At 42.1% G+C, this 6,334-nt stretch overlaps 1 protein-coding gene across 4 annotated transcripts in view; it reads right to left on the reverse strand.

Annotated features, from left to right (window-relative positions):
• lrfn2b (leucine rich repeat and fibronectin type III domain containing 2b) overlaps positions 1-5,210 on the reverse strand; it is a 185,973-nt gene extending 180,763 nt beyond the window's left edge. For 2 of the 4 annotated variants that reach the window (XM_070986870.1, XM_070986872.1), the window contains exon 1: positions 4,699-5,179. The gene's annotated coding sequence lies outside the window, so the exon portion shown is untranslated. Of the gene's footprint in view, positions 1-4,698 lie in introns of all 4 variants that reach the window. The other 2 variants (XM_070986869.1, XM_070986871.1) reach the window with 2 other exon arrangements.
• Positions 5,211-6,334: the final 1,124 nt, after the last annotated feature.

Here is a 6,334-nt window from a genome sequence, read left to right on the forward strand (position 1 = left end):
AGAAGAAGCAGCAGAAGAAGAAGAAGCAGCAGCAGCAGCAGCAGCAGCAGCAGGGAGGGAAACTTGACGGAAGAGAGACAGAACAAGCTGAATTAGCAGGCGTCCGTCTTCTTTTCACCAGGTTTTGGCGTTTTGATTTGAAATGGGAGGAGAGACGACCGACGAGGAAGGAGAAGGAGCAAATTCATGTAAGCCACTGGCACGAAAAAAAATGATATACTCGTTACAATCCTCACTGGGCGACACTTTCAGAGTTTGAATGGCTACGGCCGACCCAGGAAGAGCATTTTTCCGCCACTTGTGTTTTGTGTCCGGCAAAAATCTCTGGAAAATATGAAGGAAAAAACGCTTTGGAAATCCACGCGAAAACAAAAAAGCATCAAGTTGTGGTATCAAATAAACAAAAACAGGCAGCCATTGCAACTTTTATGACCAAAAAAGGTTCACCAGAAGAAGACAAGATTGCAGTGGCAGAGCTTACCAGTTTGTACCATGGAGTGAAACATGGCTGTGATGTCTCTCTCTGTGTTCTAGTGTGTTGGCATGGCTGCTGAACTCAGATGTCTCACGGCTGGGGTGACTCATCAAACTTATCAGCTGGTGCAGGCCTACATCTACCCTGGTTTGCCTAGCAGTAAGCATCGTGTGTGAGATTTTGACCCTTGAATGATTAAATGTATTAACAAGACTTTGTTTCTGTCTCCTATGTCCAAATTTCATGTTAATTTGGTTAGTCTGAACTGGTAATAATGTCCGAGCCCCCCGCCCCAAACATTTGGTCAATTGTCCCTCTTTTTCCAAAATCCAAGGTGGCAACCCTTCTCAGAGAGTCGACAGGCGGAGAAGTTGGGATTTCACTCAACAGTTTTATTCTATAATATGGAACATTGGCCATACAAAGCCAGGTCTCCACGGCACTAAACATACATGTGTTGTAAGACGTAGACAGCACGACCAGCACCAACTCATTACTCATTACTCGCTCTCATTAGCAATAGCCATGTTGCTGCTGTGTGTGTGTGTGTGTGCATTTCTGCGAAAGAAACAAAAGGGGAGGGGGAGGGAGCTCCTGGCCACGGAAGCTCCTGGGGGGCATAAGGCGCGTCATAGCAAGAGGAGAAAAAACTTGAATTTATTATTTTTTAAATCATCCACAGCAAAAAATTTGAATTAATCGAAAAAATCAATATATCACCCAGGCCTAACATTATGTAACATATCAGTAGCTTAAGTTAATTGGGCCCGGTGCCAACTCAGTGTCGCTAACGTAAGTAAACTAATTGATAGCATTAAGTTAATATCTACATGCCATAATGTAACTGCTGACTGCATTTTCAGGTGAGCTTGTTCAAATATTCCTCTAAGATGAAGATGACGCTAGTCAGTAGTGATGTGTCGCTCGCAAACGAAACGGCTCTTAGAGCCACTCTTTGAAGTGAACGATTGGAGCCTCCTGTCTGGGAGCTGGAGCGAGAGCAGCTTTGGGGGGTTTTTTTGTTTTTTTTCTCGACTTTTTTTCTGTTCAAGCCACACGTGATTGGTCAACTACGCGATGTGTGGTGGTTTCAGTGTGTACGCACTGAGCAGGAGGGGGAGGAGTGGGGGTTACAGACACAGCGCACGCACACACACAAACACAAACATTCAGCCTTTAAAAAGCAATTTTCAACTGGCCATACAATAAATAGGTTGCAAAAGTAAAATCTGAAGTCAAGTGTCATTTATTTATGCTGTCCCTGCTCCTGAAAAAAATCCTAGAGGAAACACTGTCTATAATAAAGGCCTATAAATAGGTATTTCTCCAGCACCACTGTCTGTGTGGTGAAGATGCTATGAAAGTGATGACAGAACGTTCCGTAGGCAATGTAATTTGTGCATGTGCTTCCATGCTCTACCCCAAATTTATTTCAAATTTACCACAAATTTTCATCCCAAATTTTGAAGAACAGTCACATCAGTAATGGTAATTTGATTCCAATTCATCAGAGGAGTTCATTTTTCATACTGACATCTCTGATGGAACTGTTCCAGGAGGGTCCTCTGGTGAGTGGTGTAATTGTTGTGGTGTAATTGTTCTGCTCATAATATGGTTTCTGTGATGTGGTGATGGCTGGAATCTGATACCTTGTCCCCAAGCACCAAGAAGATGATGAAATCCTGTATTATCTACAGCTGACAAGTGCTGGTCATCCAGTGCAATGTACCTTCCATGGGTTGTCTATGGACATTTTCTCCAGCATTTGCTGCAAAGTTGGTTGTTGCTGCTTCCCGCAGCTAGAATTAGCAAACTCCTTGAACTCTGTATTGTGTTGGTTGTCATCATTTCTTATCCTAAAATATCTCCAAACTGTTGACACAGCCCCTCAGTCACCTGCCTGCTCAGCTGACTCACCTATCAGGTCCCTTTGTACTGGAGTAGTTTTATAATGACATTTATGAGCACATGAGCACAGTATTGCACACTATAGCACAGTGTGAAACAATCTGTGCAATAACCTGTGCTATAATCTGTGCAATATTTCAGTACATAAAAGTCTGTCGGTACATAACAGCCTGTAAATACTATTTTCCGATACATAACAGTCTGTAAATACTATTTACAATTTTTTTAGGATGACGTTTCTCTTTCTTTACCATCCTTTTGTATATCCTTGCTGTGTTTACTTGCATGCACTTGTTGTCTTTTAACATTCTATTCACTTTATTGATGCTGCTGTGAAATTGGAATGTTCTGTTGCAAATGTGCTAACAATTTCTTTGGAGACTGTTGGTGTTTCTGGCTAACCAGACAGAGAGAGATGATGAGCAGAGATAGCAGTGAGGAAGGGCCAAATGAAAATACTGCTCTGGAAGAGGTTGATGGAGAGTGAGGTGTGACTTAGTCTGTATCTAGGCCTTAGTTAAGACATAGACAGAGCTCTCTTCTGGTCCCTATGGAGCTCAGCATGTGGCTTAGTGTTCGCAAGTAAAGAGCATGGTGACATATGTGCCATTATTTATAGCAAGTATATCCGCTGAGAGGCCCAGGGGCTGCTTAGAGAGGGTATTATTTGAGAACCCAAAGACCAACCTGGTCAACATTGAGCACACAGAATTTTTAGCAGTAAAAAAAACAAAAACAAAAAAAACCCTGAGGCACAACACAACAAATCTCTTCTCAGGTAAAGAACTAATACTGTCATCAGAAATGAATTACAGTGAAGATAACTGTTTGCTGAGACCAGTATACTTGGTCCCAAGTGCTGAGCTGGAGCAATAGCAGTGATTTAAGACAACAGGAAACCAGTTTCTCATTTCTGCAACACTAGAATATGAAAAACTAAAGAACTCATGTCCCTTGACATATTTCATGCTCACAGTAAAGCACTCTTCCTCATACTCCATTTTAGTGCACTAACAAGGTAAAGCAAGTCATAGTTCTGAAAGGGGCCTCGCCTGGGAACTCAGTGATGGATGATGAGGTAGATTAATGTGTGTGTGTGTGTGTGTGTGTGTGTGTGTGTGTGTGTGTGTGTGTGTGTGTGTGTGTGTGTGTGTGTGTGTGTGTGTGTCCAAACAATCAGGACACTGCGGTGCTCTGGCTCCTGCAGCTCTGCCATCTCTAGCATGAGAGCAAAATATGTGATGGAAAGGTTAATGGTAAGTAAATTACAGTATGGCTCTAAACCGCGTGAAGCAAAGGTCATCTCTTAGTAGACAGTAGGATTAAGGCCGGAGGTTCCCTCCCTTGGCTACGTCATCTGAATACACACTGCCTGTCTATACATCCCAATCCTCTGCAAGAAAGCTGAAGCCCAGCAAACAACTTCCAGTCATCAGCCCCCATCTGTGTCTACCTCACCACAAAGAGGAATGTGCAAGGCCATGTATTATTCAGGGCCCTGAATTCCCTCTCCCCCTCAGCCTGCCCACACACACCTGATCAAGAAGCATGGGAAAAGTCAAGGTTGCAATCTATGAAGTGTCTCGATAAAGGCCACACACATTTACAGTTCTTAGCTCCTGTGGCCACAATGAGACAAGAGAGGAGAACTGATTTCCAAGTGCACATAATGTTCAATAATGAAGCTGCACACATATGATCAAGCAGAAGGCTGGCATCGGGCAGATTTACCTGCTGCTGATTCAGTGGGTTTAAATCAGCTAACTTGATCTTTGGAGAAACAGCTGAACAAGTAACATGTCTTTTTTTCAATCCATTAGGACTATGCTGGTACAGTGTATGTGCTGTGCAGCCATCTGCCTGAAGATATGAAAACACTTAGATGCTTTAAGAACAATGACATATAATGTTGGCTGAACACTCCAGCTGTATTTTATTTATCTGGCGAAAATAAGTAGAGCTGTTGTGGAGCAGAGAGATACTGTTTATTAACTGGAGAATCTCTTCACCTACAGTATGTTAACAGCCTGGGATCACGCATGTAGGAAAATAACCACAGCGTTGATCCATCTGAGCTAAATAGGACACTCCGATAAAGGCGGAGATAATGGAAAGGCATTGGTTTCACAGATATAAGGACACAACGGTAACACGACCGTTAACTGACTCCCTGCTGCAACATCTACTAGGTTACATGCACAGACAACGTGGTAATGTGTCGGGCAGTTAAAAATGTATAGTTAATTTTCCACGTAAACATCCACGGTAAGTTACAGAATAGCAAAGGACTCTCAGTGTGGCTTAGTGCGACTTACCTCCTGCTGCCTATCAGGCGTTTGACGGTATCCCTGTCCAGAAGATGCAGTTGATAATCAAGGCATTGTAGTTTCACTTATACATTAATTCCAGTACCGTTTGTTTTTCCCATTCCCATCTTGGATTCCCGGTATAATCGAACTAAAAGCGTGAAAATCGACAGAGGCGCGTACCGCTCCGCTGCTCCCTGTTCGCTCTTAGAACACAACTGGTGAACAACCAACTCAAGTTGTTCCTGACATCGATCGGCTCCAAATGTCGGCAATTGTAAGTCTGAGAACACGGAACAACATAAACACTTTCCCGGAGTCAGACATTTCTGTTCTAACAAGCGTCTAAATGAATAACCACTCACACTGCGCTGGTGGGAAGAAAGACAATAATATCTTTGCAGAGTGGAAAGATCTCCGTGCTCTGTGCTGCAGTCTGCGTCTTGATTTAACTGCAAATACCTGCAATTTGTAGCTCTCTCCGTACTGGCTGCGCTGTGTGTTGACGGCAGAGAGCAAGTGAGAGAGAGAGGTAGACACGGCAGTTGGACTGAAATTTCACGGACATGTGACACATTTAAACTGCAAACACTGGTGTTCGTCATCATACTCAGACAGCCAAGCTAGCAATTCTATAAGAGATGATAATCATAATAGGCTAATGATGCTAAGAACAATCCTAACAATACCAAGGAATTATTGCAAAACGGGAGTTAAAAACTGAGTGCAACCTTGTCAAAGGCAGTCTTTATAGCAGATTAACAAATTCTCAGTAATGGCTTCTTCTTAATATCTTCTTAATAATTTATTAATGCTGTTTCAACTTGCATTTTATAACGCTGCTGAATACCTAATTGTGCAGATTAGATAAATATTATACGTAGGCCTAATGTAAACACGAGTCATTTTCTGAATTTATGTGGATTGAAATCTATCCTGCAAAACTCCTATGGGTAATTTTCAGTTTTGAAATGTAGTTCCCCTTTTCAGGTATGTTTACACAACTTCAAAAAGAAAATTCCAGTGCTGGGCTTTCCAGCCTGCCTTCTGAAGTTCTTATTATTGGATCATAACTGACTGAATGTAACTTGATTGGTCAGATGTATGATCCACCCCTGGTATCCCAGATGTAAACATTTTAATTGTTCATCTTAAATTTCGATCTGGATTTCACAAATCCAATTTGAGCAATTTTCTGACTGCACTTGAATTATTAGATCCAAATATGACAATATAGTTGTTACGGCCTCCATACAAACAACCAAAAAATTAATAATAATAATGGCTCCATAGGGAGTAAGAGGCAGTAACATACAAAGGAGAACACCACACTAGGAGTATTGCTTTTTTTTTTTTTTTTCACAAGCTTTATTGGTCATTTAATCCAAACTATTAATCAAACACAAGAACAACCTAAAGAAAAACAAAAGGGGCTGGAGACCCCGGCCAAAAAGAACAAAAGAAGGGAAGACGCTGGGCCAGCCACGCAGTGGGCCGTCCCTCCCATTGTCTCTCCCCTAACCTACCTACCGCCAACCTAAACCTAAAATAAACCAAGAAACGAATAATGTAACTACCGGCAACCTCCAGCCCAAACTAACACAACAAATTAAAACAATAAAACCCCAGCACCTAAACGAGCATG

The sequence above is a fragment of the Chaetodon trifascialis genome, chromosome 19 (assembly GCF_039877785.1).
Source record: "Chaetodon trifascialis isolate fChaTrf1 chromosome 19, fChaTrf1.hap1, whole genome shotgun sequence".
Lineage (NCBI taxonomy): Eukaryota > Metazoa > Chordata > Actinopteri > Chaetodontiformes > Chaetodontidae > Chaetodon > Chaetodon trifascialis.